This window comes from Haliotis rubra, unplaced genomic scaffold (assembly GCF_003918875.1).
Source record: "Haliotis rubra isolate DU_JTF1 unplaced genomic scaffold, ASM391887v1 Scf1, whole genome shotgun sequence".
Classification (NCBI taxonomy): domain Eukaryota; kingdom Metazoa; phylum Mollusca; class Gastropoda; order Lepetellida; family Haliotidae; genus Haliotis; species Haliotis rubra.
The window spans coordinates 4,160,364-4,173,587 of record NW_025764891.1 but is presented as its reverse complement, the minus strand read 5'-3'; the positions used below and the strand labels follow the sequence as shown (position 1 = coordinate 4,173,587).

The 13,224-nt window shown below is 37.0% G+C and overlaps 1 protein-coding gene across 1 annotated transcript in view; it reads right to left on the bottom strand.

The window, feature by feature from the left end:
* The window catches only part of LOC124272751 (tripartite motif-containing protein 2-like), a 66,201-nt gene extending 58,648 nt beyond the window's left edge, over positions 1 to 7,553 (bottom strand). Inside the window, exon 1 of the mRNA XM_046708122.1 lies at positions 7,401 to 7,553. The gene's annotated coding sequence lies outside the window, so the exon portion shown is untranslated. The remainder of the gene's footprint in view (positions 1 to 7,400) is intronic.
* Between the last annotated feature and the right edge of the window lie 5,671 nt (positions 7,554 to 13,224).

Genomic DNA, 13,224 nt, shown 5'->3' with positions numbered 1-13,224 from the left:
GTAAGTGCCCATATGGGCCCTCCAGTCAGCAATATTCCAGCTGTAAGTGGCCATATGGGCCTTTAGTCAGCAATATGCCAGCTCTAAGTGACCATATGGCACTCCAGTCAGCAATATTCCAGCTCTAAGTGACCATATGGCACTCCAGTCAGCAATATCCCAGCTGTAAGTGACCATATGGCACTCCTGTCAGCAATATTCCAGCTGTAAGTGGCATATGGGCCTTCCAGTCAGCCATATACCAGCTGTAATTTACCATATGGCCTTCCAGCCAGCAACATTCCAGCTGTAAGTGACCATGTGGGTCCTCCAAGCAGCAATATACCAGCTGTAAGTGAGCATATGGGTGCTGTAGTCAGCAATATACCAGCTGTAAGTGACCATATGGGCCCTCCAGTCAGCAATATGCCAGCTGTAAGTGAGCAGTCAGTATGGATGAACAACTTGACATTTTGGATTTTTCTTCCAAACTTCAAAGCTGTAAACACAATAATGAAATTCTGAGGAAAGTCAGTAACATGACTGGTAACATAGAGTGACTAACATACCTTTTCCACTAATAATTCAAGATGGTTAATCTCAAGACTGCCTGCACTTTCACACCAATGTCTCCAACATTGTAGATCACTGTACCCCTGACATTACAAAACAGAATTATTAATGCATGTTTGGGGCTGATAGTAAGACAGTGTGGTGTAAATACCATGAATAAATAGTAAGCCAACTGTAAATAACAATTACCAGGGCTGAAAAGGGACCAAGAATTATTCCATGCCTCATCATATCGTATTCAATAGCTGGACAATATGTGAAGGAGGCAATACATAAAGCTGGTCAGTTCTATGGTCAGTGGGTAATTTATGACAATATTATCACACTTGTTTGTGTGCACAGGCCATAAACAATAATTACCCTTTACCTTGCAAGATATAAGGGGAGTCAAGGGGCACTGACTGATAAGTTCCAGGCAATGGTGGAATATATTCCATGGACTCTTGAAGCCACTGTAATGGCCTCTGACAACAATGGTATGCAGGGTCATCAATTGTGACCATGGGTTCTCTGCATGCTGTTCACACATCTGGTCATTTCAAGCTGGGTGCTGAGAGCTGATCAACCATTCTGGTCAACTGGATAAATGACAGCAAGCATTATTCAGGACAAGTAATTAATAACTAGAAATACTAGTAGTTTGGATAACATGAACAAACAAACAATTTTAAAAATTGTTTAATTGTGTTACACTTTTTCCATGCCACATATCACTCTATAACCTCATTATTACTCCCCAGTCATTAATTACTGTACATTCAATTTTGTGTCTCAGCTGCCTGGGTTGAGTAAGTGGGTATGTTTTTTTAAGCTGCTTTTAGTAATGTTCCAGCAATATCACGGTGGGGGACACCAGAAATGTGTTTCACACAAAGTACCAATGTGGGAATCGAACCCGAGCCTTCGGCTTGACGAGCAGATGCTTTACCACTATGTTACCCCACCCCACCAGCTCCCTGGGGAGAATACAACTCAAGCAGTGACGCACTAGAAGATTAACATTCACACAACCATTTCATTTCAATCTCCTTCATTTGTCTACTTTAACAAAATATATGAACAGAAGCTGATTACTTAAACTTACAACTGTGTGATAATTTGAAATTGGTTAAACCTCAGATGTTTCACAGTCTCATCATTACTCAGAATCAGTGACAGTTTTCCAATTGTCTCTCTGAACAGATTTGTGGAACAATGATGCTCATTGTGTTGGGTATAACAGGAAACAACTTGGTCCTGTGCTTCAATGATTGACTTGCCTTTGCATGTGTGTGACGTGATTGGAGTGAGTGAGTGAGTGAGTGAGTTTGGTTTTACGCCGCTTTTAGCAATATTCCAGCAATATCACGGCGGGGGACACCAGAAATGAGCTTCACACATTGTACCCATGTGGGGAATCGAACCCGGGTCGTCGGCGTGATGAGCGAACGCTTTAACCATCAGGCTACCTCACCGCCCTGACATGATTGGAGCTACCAGTGGGGCAGGATACGCTCAAACACCAGCTATCATCATCACTTCATAGTGATTCATCAACATGCTCATGATACAGTCGATATAAGAAGACTTTTTGCGATTATGGAAAGGCTTTGTTGCTTTATACCATTGACAACAAAACCTGAATCACAGTACAACCTAGACTAATGCTTAGTCTCTGAATATATATAATTTATCTATACTAGAGGTAACAAACATAGGCAAAATGTTTACTGGCCAATATGGAATCCGAGATATTTCTTCAGATATGTGCTCATCATATAGAAGACCTGGGTTCGAGTCCCCACATGGGTACAATGTGTGGAGCCTACTACTGTTATCCTGCCTAGATAGTGCTGGAATATTGCTAAAATTGGCATGAAACCAAGCTCACTCTGTGGCTCACTGATTCTTATTACTCTTCAGATATACCACAGAGGCAATGAATACAAAACAATGCATCACATGTGCTTCGTTGTAACTCTGGTTATCCTTCAGTACATGTTATTTCCAACTGATTTGTATTCCCAGAAGCACTAACATTCGTCCACCTCACTGATCACTGAACTGAACCAGTGGTGGTCAATTTGTATAAAGATAATGTCATCACATGGCTCAATATGTTTATCACTGATTGGCTATTTCCGGCAATCAGCTGACCAATCATGGCTATTTACACTCATCAAGCATGACATTATCTCCCCACTGGGACCTACTGGGCTGGATGATTCACCAGCTGGTTGTTGTTAAATTACACATGTTAGATTGTTAGATTAGTGTGCAATATGTACAGATCTGGAAACATTTCTTTCCTTTTAATGCCAAATTATGTTTTTCAGAAGAACTGACTGCAAGCTAAAAAGAATACAAAAAGTAAATTGATAAGAAACATGTGCAAATGAAACATACTTTAAAGCCTTTTTCATGAGCATTTTTCTGAAAACTACTACTTGAAAAAAGCTGGCAGGGAACACCAGAAATGGGCTTCACGCATGACCACAGGTAATCTGATCTCCCTGGTGGGTGTTGCAAAGCACAATATAAAACCTTTCAATTGTGGGTGTTCAGCACTTGTTTCCTCATCGTCAGTAATGCCTAACATTATTCCATGAATATTCTTCCTACTGAGTTGGGTCGGTGGGGTAGCCTAGTGGTTAAAGCGTTGGCTCGTCACGCCAAAGACCCGGGTTCGATTCCCAACATGGGCACAATGTGTGAAGCCCATTTCTGGTGTCCCCCGCCGTGATATTGCTGGAATATTGCTAAAAGCGGAGTAAAACTAAACTCAGACAGTCAGTCCTACTGAGTTATCTCCTCATGTTTGCAAAATATTTTGGCTTCCTGCATCCTTAGCAAATCAGTAAACACTTTGAAATTCTTTTGTCTTTTGAAAAACAACAGCTCTTGTCAACTCAACATCAAAAGTGACTCTTTTTGACAGTCATTAAATTGCTCTTGAACAAAAACTGAAATACTGTGATGAAAAAGATGAAAAAAAGAAGAAAGTTTCCTTTAACAGAAAATGTGTTTTCTCTTCTCTTTGAGGTCTGAATGGTTCTGATGAAAGCATAACATAAATGTGTACACAAATTTCAAATTCAGCAAATAAATTTTAAGTTGTAAGTACCATAGATAAGATGAAAAATAACCCTATGAAATGTCAAGATGCACATATGTTTATGGCATCACATGGGACAGTGGGGTAGCCTAGTGGTTAAAATGTTCACTCATCACGCCGAAGACCCGGGTTCGATTCTCCAGGTACAATGTGTGAAGCCCATTTCTTGTGTCCCCCACCATGACATTGCTGGAATATTGCTAAAAGTGGCATAAAACCATACTCACTCACTCACTCACTATGGCATCACATGGGCTTAGTCCCTTTCAAAACAACATTAAATGATCATAGAAATATTTTCAAAGAAAGCTGATAATGCAAGTTAAAATATAACAGAAACAGATCTAAATGTCCTCATTCAAGTTCAGGTTAATAATGTGAAAGTTTCTAAACTACTTTTTCTCTCCACCTAAAACATTTCACAAAAAAGGGAATTTCACGCTATTTTTCTCAGGCAAATAGTATGGTTCTACATCCAATCAAACCTAACAAAGATGTGAAATCCATTTATTCTTTATACAGCATATACAGGGAATTCCTTCTTCAAGAAAAACCTTCGTAAATACTTTTCTTATCGATGTGCACTCTGGCTTTCTCCAATTTTTTCTTTAAATAATCAATGGTAGAACACACATTTGGGGCCTGGAAAACATCTCCCCAAATATGATTTAGCAATCATGCAATAGCATTATTAACTCATAAAGAGCTAGAAAGTTCATTTATTGCTAATCCATTTCACCATCACATTTAAGGAAATGGCAGATCGTAACCCCTAAACTTTATTGATGTTGTTAATTTCATTATTGGTGCCTATGGTAAAATCAATTGCGACCAAGAAATTGTAACTTGGTCTTGAAAGTGTTAAGCAATCGTAACTAATGCATCTCTATGGATTTGGGGACCTTGATCAACCTAAGATTTTCTCACACACATGTTGCAGAATGGGGATAGTTATTGAACATGCTCATAAAAATCTTTTTCTTATCATATGAAGTTGCCTTATTTGATCCACATAAATCCCTCCGTGTTGTTGAATCCCGGTCTCGTAGAGTAACCATCTTCACAAGGAGAAACAAGCCACTATGGTGTAATACTGGTGCAAAGCGGGACAATTGATTGGCTGAGCATGATATGTGCCCAATTCAAGAGGGACTCTGAATGCTGCATCGGTTAATGGAGGAAATGACCTGTTGCGGTTGTTTTTCTGTGGAGACTTCTGTGCCATGATCAATAATTATATGCACACAAAAATATCTTGAAATGAAGAAATATATTTCTTTCTGGCAATTGAGAAATGGACCAACATCAAAGTAAATCTCAATCAATTTTAAATACACTTTTGATATCAAGATGTGATTACCTTTTTCCATTTGTTGGAATTTCATGATGTCAATGAAACTGAATTAGTTGTACGAGTATCAGTATCATGCATGTGTGCACACATACACAAAGAGCAGTATGATTTAGATGTTTAGAAATTGCTGAAAAATGCTTTCAGAAATAAAATTATAATTATTCATCCAAAAAACACTATCATTGAGATATCAATGAGAAGTTACAATCAATGAAAAATCTTAAACCCATTCAATGCAAGTTATTAAGATACACACAATCATCACGAACATTTCTGCTATTGAATATTCTAAAAATCCACAGGGGTTACGTGATCTCTGCCAGTGATTCATCTCAACAGCAGCTGAATGGCCACCAGATTTTACCGATTTCTTCTCAGGTATAGAGTGACACCTTGTGTTGGAATAATTGGTCTGGGATGACATCATCCTGATCTGACAGCCACAAATGAGTCATTCATCACTAGGGTTTCATTCATGCATTGAAGGAGTGTACATGGTGCTTCCTACGCCAATAGCTTATTGATTGTCTCACACAGACAAATGAACATATTGTTACAATGTTGGATAAATGAACAATCAAGGGTGCAGGTTTACAGTGGTTCTTTCGAAAATATTTATTGCTTGTTATCAGCAAAATTTGAATCTGATATTGGTCCCGGTCAATAATCAATATTGTGGAAAATGATCCAACACAGGTTTGAATCTGATATTTGTCCTCATCAATGTTTAATATTGTGAATATTTATCCATGCCATCAGGCTGATTGTGTGTCTTACACAGACAAATGAACACATTGTTACTTTGTTGGACAAATGAACAATCAAAAGTGCAGGTTCTATGTGGTTCTTCCAAAAATATTCATTTTTAATTATGAACGAAATTTGAACATAGGTTCAAATCTTATATTTGCCCTGATTAATGTTCAATATTGTGAAAATATATCCATGTCATCAGGCTGACTGTCTGTCTTACACAGACAAATGAACATATTGTCACTTTGTTGGACAAATGTGGTTTGTCCAAATGTATTTATTATTTATCATGAACAAAATTTGAACATAGCTTCGTATCTGATATTGGTCCCTATCAACGATCGATATTGTGAAATATGATGCAGGCCATCAGACTGACTGTCTGTCTTACACAGACAAATGAACACATTGTTACTTTGTTTCATCTATGAACAATCACATTGCAGGTTGATATAGCAAATATACAGCAGGTGCCTGGGCTCCACAAATAAGTTCTTTATGTCTGTTAGTTATCAGCAGTTAAAAACTAGTTTACCACATAGTATACCAAGATGTCACATATGATATCTTGCAAAGAGCATACACATTGCCAGAACCAAAAAACTAAATGTTAATGTAGCAGTTAATTTATGATCAGTCATAGCAGTTGGTGTTCTAGCATATAACATTGTGCTTGTAGCTATGGATAATATAACATACTTTGGCCAATAACAATAGTGCTGTCCATTATACCCACTCTCTATACCTGTTTAGCTCAAAAAGAAAAACACTGAATTCTACCAAATTAAAATAATTCATTTATATATTGTAATATTCTTAGTTATATGTCAAAATGCATCAAAATTTTAGAAATACAGTATTTTGAAAATTAAGAAAATTCTATGATGGTAAATCATACAGTAATTTCAAAAACAAATGTGAACAGAAATCCCAGAATTTGGTAAAACTACCATGGCATTATGTGACTAGACCAGAGTCCAACGCTTGGCTCCAATCATAAATAATCCATTGGCTGAAGTCTACCGGAGGGCATTGTCACTCTGGTGCCATGACAATGCTGGCCTGGACTATATCATGTAATATTTCCCTGGAAACTTGTCACAAAACCAGCTCCATTCCCCAGACCTAGGACATTAACACAATGACAAATAGTATCCCTGTTTCCCTGCTGTACAAAAATCAATAATATCAAAATACAAGCGGTCCACGACCCAGACTAAACACATGCCGGAAAAATTCAGACACAAAAGTGTCGCCAATACCATACGTGTAAATCAATAAAAACAAACTTACCATCATTAATTTTTTTTTAAGAATGAAACATTTGTGTATCTTTTCAATACAACAACAGAAAGTATAATTTGTTCGGGATTAATTATCCATTGATAATTGTGTGATCACAAAAAAATTGAAATTCCAATTGAACATGAAACATTTCAGACAAAATGAAAATCATTTCTTCGTTGTGAAGAAAAAGTAAGTGACAAGGAGACATTTCCATGCAAGCTGTTACATGTTCAAGATGAGACATCATCTTATAACGAATGGTTCTCGTAACAGGTGCTTGTTGCATCAAAGACAAGCAGGATAAGTTCGATATACAATCGTTACACAGAATACCAAAAATCTATTCAGTATGCCACCTACCTCATATAAAACTCAGATCTATCTCTTCCCCTGTGTATTTTATCCGTGGGTGCCGCTACCAAGCCCATATTCCATTCTTATCATAGACAGAAAATGTTGTGGCAATTTGTGGCAGCACCGGACCAAAGCATTCAAACAGCATGTGCCAGTGTCGACACACTACCGGCACAGTCATACGTAATTAGAATAATTCATGTTCATATATTATGAAAACTATTCTGCATTAACAGGTTCGACGGCAAGCCTGCCCACAGCTTAGTGAAAAAATCAATACTCGCATCCGAGTTAGGTCGCGATGTTGCGGTCAAGCTTTGAACATAATCGCGGCAAACTGGGGTCTGTGATTTACTGTTGCAAGTAACAGATGACAATCAGCTTGCATTGTTTGTAGGCTGCCATATGAACAGTTATGTTAAAATTGTAAAATGTGAAACTGCTGAAATCTGTAACATATGGTAAAAAGATTCTGATATTTGTCATTGTCTGAATTGTGTGGAGGAAATCAATTTGACTTTGTTACTTTCAGACTGAGATCAATAAATTCAAATTATAGAAATGATTAAACGACATTATTGTGAAAATATCCTTCAATGATTATTCCATAAAATTATGCAGATATGAAATGGATAGGGACTGGAATACGTTAATGAATTTAATGCTTCTTTTTAATGCTCAAACTTATTGATAAAGAATATAAAAGATCATCCGAAAGATACTTTATGATACATGCAAAACCAATCGAATTTTAAATTGCCCCTCTCACTAATTCTTTGGCTATTAATCATGTTACTTAGAAATGTCATCTCTTCTTAAAATGGTGATCATGTGTTAGTGAAAAAAGGAAACGGTTCTTCATATTACTTTATAAGTCAGAAAAAATGTCAGAAATTGTAATTTTGAGTAATTTCAGAGAATTTACCCTTTGTTTTCACATAAAGAGGCCAAAATAGAAATAAATTAAAATAAGGTTCGAGTTTTTTTAATGTATTTTTGCCTTGGTCAGGCAAACCCTGTTGTGAATGCATATAAGGAAGTGATCAAATCACCTGGGCACAATGACATTCAACACAAAACCATTCCAAAAAAACACATTTCATTATTAATGAACTCTCCCTGTCAGGTCAAAAATATTAAAATTATAAAGGACACAACATGAAAATATCATCTTAAAAATTGATAAGAGTAGGTTTGTTTTTAATGAAATTTTGTGAAATATAGTTCTGAATTATTGTTAAAATTCAAAACAATCTGGCTGACCTTTATACAAATGAAAATAATCAAAGTCTGGCTGTGTATACAATATTGATCCCTCAAGAATGAGGTGTTGGACCCTCTGACATGTGATTAGTAACACCTTGACTTGTCAGACTGAGTGACAGCTGTTTGTATTATGCGTCACATGTCACTGCCTTGATAGGAAATCTTGATTGGATTGGTACCGCTGCATATAACCAATCAAGAAAATGTTGGAGGCTCCAGCATATTACATTATATCTTTACATCTATATCTATCTATCTGTATGAATATATCTGTATTTGACCCGTGAAGGTCCGGGTTACAATGTGCCTTCAGTAACCCATGCTTGTCATAAGAGGCGACTAACAGGATCGGGTGGTCAGGCTCGCTGACTTGGTTGACACGTGTCATCGGTTCGCAATTGCGCAGATCAATGCTCATGCTGTTGATCACTGGATTGTCTGGACCAGACTCGATTATTTACAGACCGCCACCATATAGCTGGAATATTGCTGAGTGCGGCATAAAACTAAACTCACTCACTCACTGTATATCACCCTATATATAACAGTGAAGATCCAGGTTAGAACCAATCTTCAACAACCCATAAGAGGCAACTAATGGGATTGGGTAGTCATCATATCCCAATTGCATAGATCGATTTTCATGTTGATCACTGGATTGTCTGGTCAAGACTCGATTATTTAAAGACCATTGCCATGTAGCTGGAATATTGCTAAGTTATACAGTAAATAAACAAAGACACAAAACAAACCCTAAAATATATCAATATATCTATATCTACATGGGGCATGATGTCTCAGGCACCATCACTACTTCCCTTGAGCATGCAAGAATCCTATGACAGTGGGTTAAAAAACCTGGTTCATCCAATTCTGTGTCACCAAAGTTGTACATATCTGAGAACAGCATCACTTCCGTCACGCATATTAATATGTCCACCACAATTGAACAGGAATACTGTTCAAACAGCCTTAAACACAACCAATTCACTCAAAATCAATATGGTGAACTGTCTTCCAGCCATTAGGGCATAAATTAAAAAATGAATCTGGAATCTGGAACAATTTGGCAAGTGGGGATGAATTAACCATTGCTCTTGGACTCCCTTTGGATTTATTCTTCATAAATTTCTGTCCAGATTTTGCAACAAGATAGCATTATTTCTGTGATTATATTTCAGAATAATGGAGCTATTGAGTGCACTATGTTGCATAAGTGACATTTTTATTTCTTTGGCTAAGGAGTTCGCTGTTGGAAAAAAAACATTTGGAATGTCATGAAATGTTCCAATGGTGCATCACTTTTCATCCTGTGTATCAACCAAAATATTTTAAAATTCCACAGTAAATGTAACAAGCTTGACAACTCTGTTATGGGCTGGGTTTGCATGGCATTTATGATGCACCTTGTGTTGGTTAATATTTCTGATGCAAGCAATATAAAAATGCATGCCCCATTAAATTTTTGCTTACAAATATGACCTTCCTCAATTAAAAAAAAACCCATGTGCCCTGGGAACATTTAATTTTTGTTGCTGAAACATTTACAGCAGTTTGATTTTAAAACATTTATTAATATTTGTTGTCCCATTAGTAGTACCACCTGCTAGTGTCACCAGCATGTTCTGACATAATCAATATTACATTAACTGTTATGTTTGACTGCCCATTGCATCACCACAACACAGAACACAGTATTTGTCAATGTTACATTTGCTGATTTGCTTCTTAATCTTTGTCTGTTAGTAATGTAACTTGTTTGAGAGGCATTTAGAGTGAGTGAGTGAGTTTAGCTTTACGCCGCTTTTAGCAATATTCCAGCAATATCACAGCGGGGAACACCAGAAATGGGCTTCACACATTGTACCCATGTGGGGAATCGAACCTGGGTCTTCAGCGTGATGAGAGAACGCTTTAACCACTGGGCTACCCCACTGCCCCGAGAGGCATTTAGAAGTTGGAGCACTAAGGAAGGATAACAATATACGGATGAACAACTTCTTTATTACCGTGAGAGCGACGTTATCCAGCAAGTGGTATTAGAAACTACACGTCACTCTCATTGTAATAAGAAGTTGGTCATCCATATATTGTTATCCTTCCTCCAGTAATGCAATGAAACTTTTGCAGTTGTGTCTGTCACTCTTATCAATGATATTCCTGGCATAAGCTGAAATGTTGAAATATAGAACAAACTTTATGGATAACAACTTCTTTTTATTTGTGAGTGCGACGTTTCGATACAGATTCTTGAACCGTTGCCAAGCAGGAATGTTTTTTATTCATGAGTGCGACATTTTGATACAGATTCTTGTACTGTTGTCAAGCAGGAAATGTCACACTCACAAATAAAAAGAAGTTGTTATCCATAAAGTTTGTTCTATATTGTACTTCCCAACTTCTAAAATGCCACCCAAAGAAACTGAAATGTTGAAGCAAGTATTATGGAAAAATGTCCAATGTATTGGTTTCTGATACCAGAGACCAAATAATAGATTATATATTATATAATAGATTATATATATATTATATAACCTGTTATATGGTCTCTGCAGATACCAGTTTGACAATAAACATATAAAATGTAATTTTCTGAATAAATTGATATTTTATATAGTTTGACAATATCATAATAAAACATATAAATATATATATCTAGTCCTCTAGATCACACTTTGTTCAAAATAATAGCTGAAACATGTATACTGCATTCATACAGAGAAAACCTCAACCGTGTCTTTTGTTATAAAATATATCAACACTAGTTGATAAAAGTTATATTCTCTGAGGCTTTTGATATCATATATATCAACATGAGTCAATATTAGTTCAAAATTCCAAGGCCTGACAAATAGAATTAACCTTTTATCAATGAATATTGATGTGTTTGAAACCAAAACATACATGACTGAGATCCATAATCATTCTTTCAACTTGCGTGATCTCACCCATCTCACCTGGGACTCCTCAACCCACACTCTCACCCATCAGGCACCCACATCGGAGTCGATCTAATCGGGCGATCTAACCCACTCACTAGTGGAAGCTTCAGTGGCTGAGTGGGTTAGATGGCTTTACTGAGTGTAATCCCAAATATACTGACTGACTGAGTTTAGTTTTCTCACCCATCTCACCTGGGACTCGAACCCACGCCTCACCTATCTACATAACCCACTCACTAGTGGAACAGTTTTACGCCAGCTTTAGCAATTTTCCAGCAATATCACGGCGGGGGACACCAGAAATGGGCTTAACACATTGTGCCCCTGTGGGGAATCGAACCCGGGTCTTCAGTGTGACGAGCCAACGCTTTAACCACTAGGCTACCCCACCGCCCCAATCCCAAATATAACATATGTTAGAGTGATGTAACTTACATATACACTGCTATACCGTTGTCAGGGAGGCAGGAGGGTACCTGTTACACACTCCTACAGAGAAATATCACACTGTGCTGGAAATAACTACTTTTCATTTAGATCAATAATATTCTAAAACACCAGGAAATAGGAAGTTGTGAAAATAGTTTCACATTTTTGTAACAAAGGTATGCATTGTGTCGAGTTTAGTTTGGGTTCAGTTTCACAAGTCATGGAAGTGAAACATGAAATCAAACAACCTGATGATTGACAACTTAACATGACGGTGAGTGAGTGAGTAAGTGAGTGAGTGAGGTGAGTGAGGTGAGTGAGTGAGTGAGTGAGTGAGTGAGTGAGTGAGTGAGTGAGTGAGTGAGTGAGTGAGTGAGTGAGTGAGTGAGTGTCATACGAGATGAGAAGTGACTCCAATACCCTGACACTGGCAACAGGCATACTACCTGCACAATACACACTGATGTATTGCCCTGTGTTTTAACTCAATGCAAGTACATCAATAAGTTAACTTATGAGTGTTTGGGCGATTCGAAGTACGGTTCTTTTCAAATGCTTTGACCACTGAGCTACCCAACTGTTAAGTGCGCACGTGAGCAGGATTTGATGATACCTTTAGTACAGGTTGTATAGGTATATCAGTTATCTGTATAATGAATGAAATGTTCTATCAAATGTACGACTGATAAGTGTCTCTACCAGTTTCTTAAAAAATTGTGTGAAAAAAAACAACTGCCAAAAACAGATTTGGAGAGAAGTCAGTATTTGTTTTTTCTTGATTAGGCCAGAACAATTTTATTTCTTGTTTTACGGATCTGCCGGACGATTTTTTCAAGAATAAGAAAAAAAAATCAAAAATATGTTTCCCTGTTAAAAAATAAAATCCTAATGTTAATGTGATATAAGTGAAATACTCTTGAAGTCAGTGTGAAACCTAAACCATTCAACTTATGTTTAGTTGTTATAAAGAAGCCAAAAGAGTTAACATGCAAACTCTTGTATGTTTTTGCTTTGACCGATGAATTTTTAATTTTGTTTCCCCTTCTGCCTTTTGGTTTTATAAGGACAAAAATCTGTAAAACAAGAAATAAAATTGGTCTGGCCTTAAATAACTGTCCAAATATATATTCAGATATATATATTCAGGAATATCAAAAAACAAATAATTTCCTTGTTCAGAAATTCCATGTGGT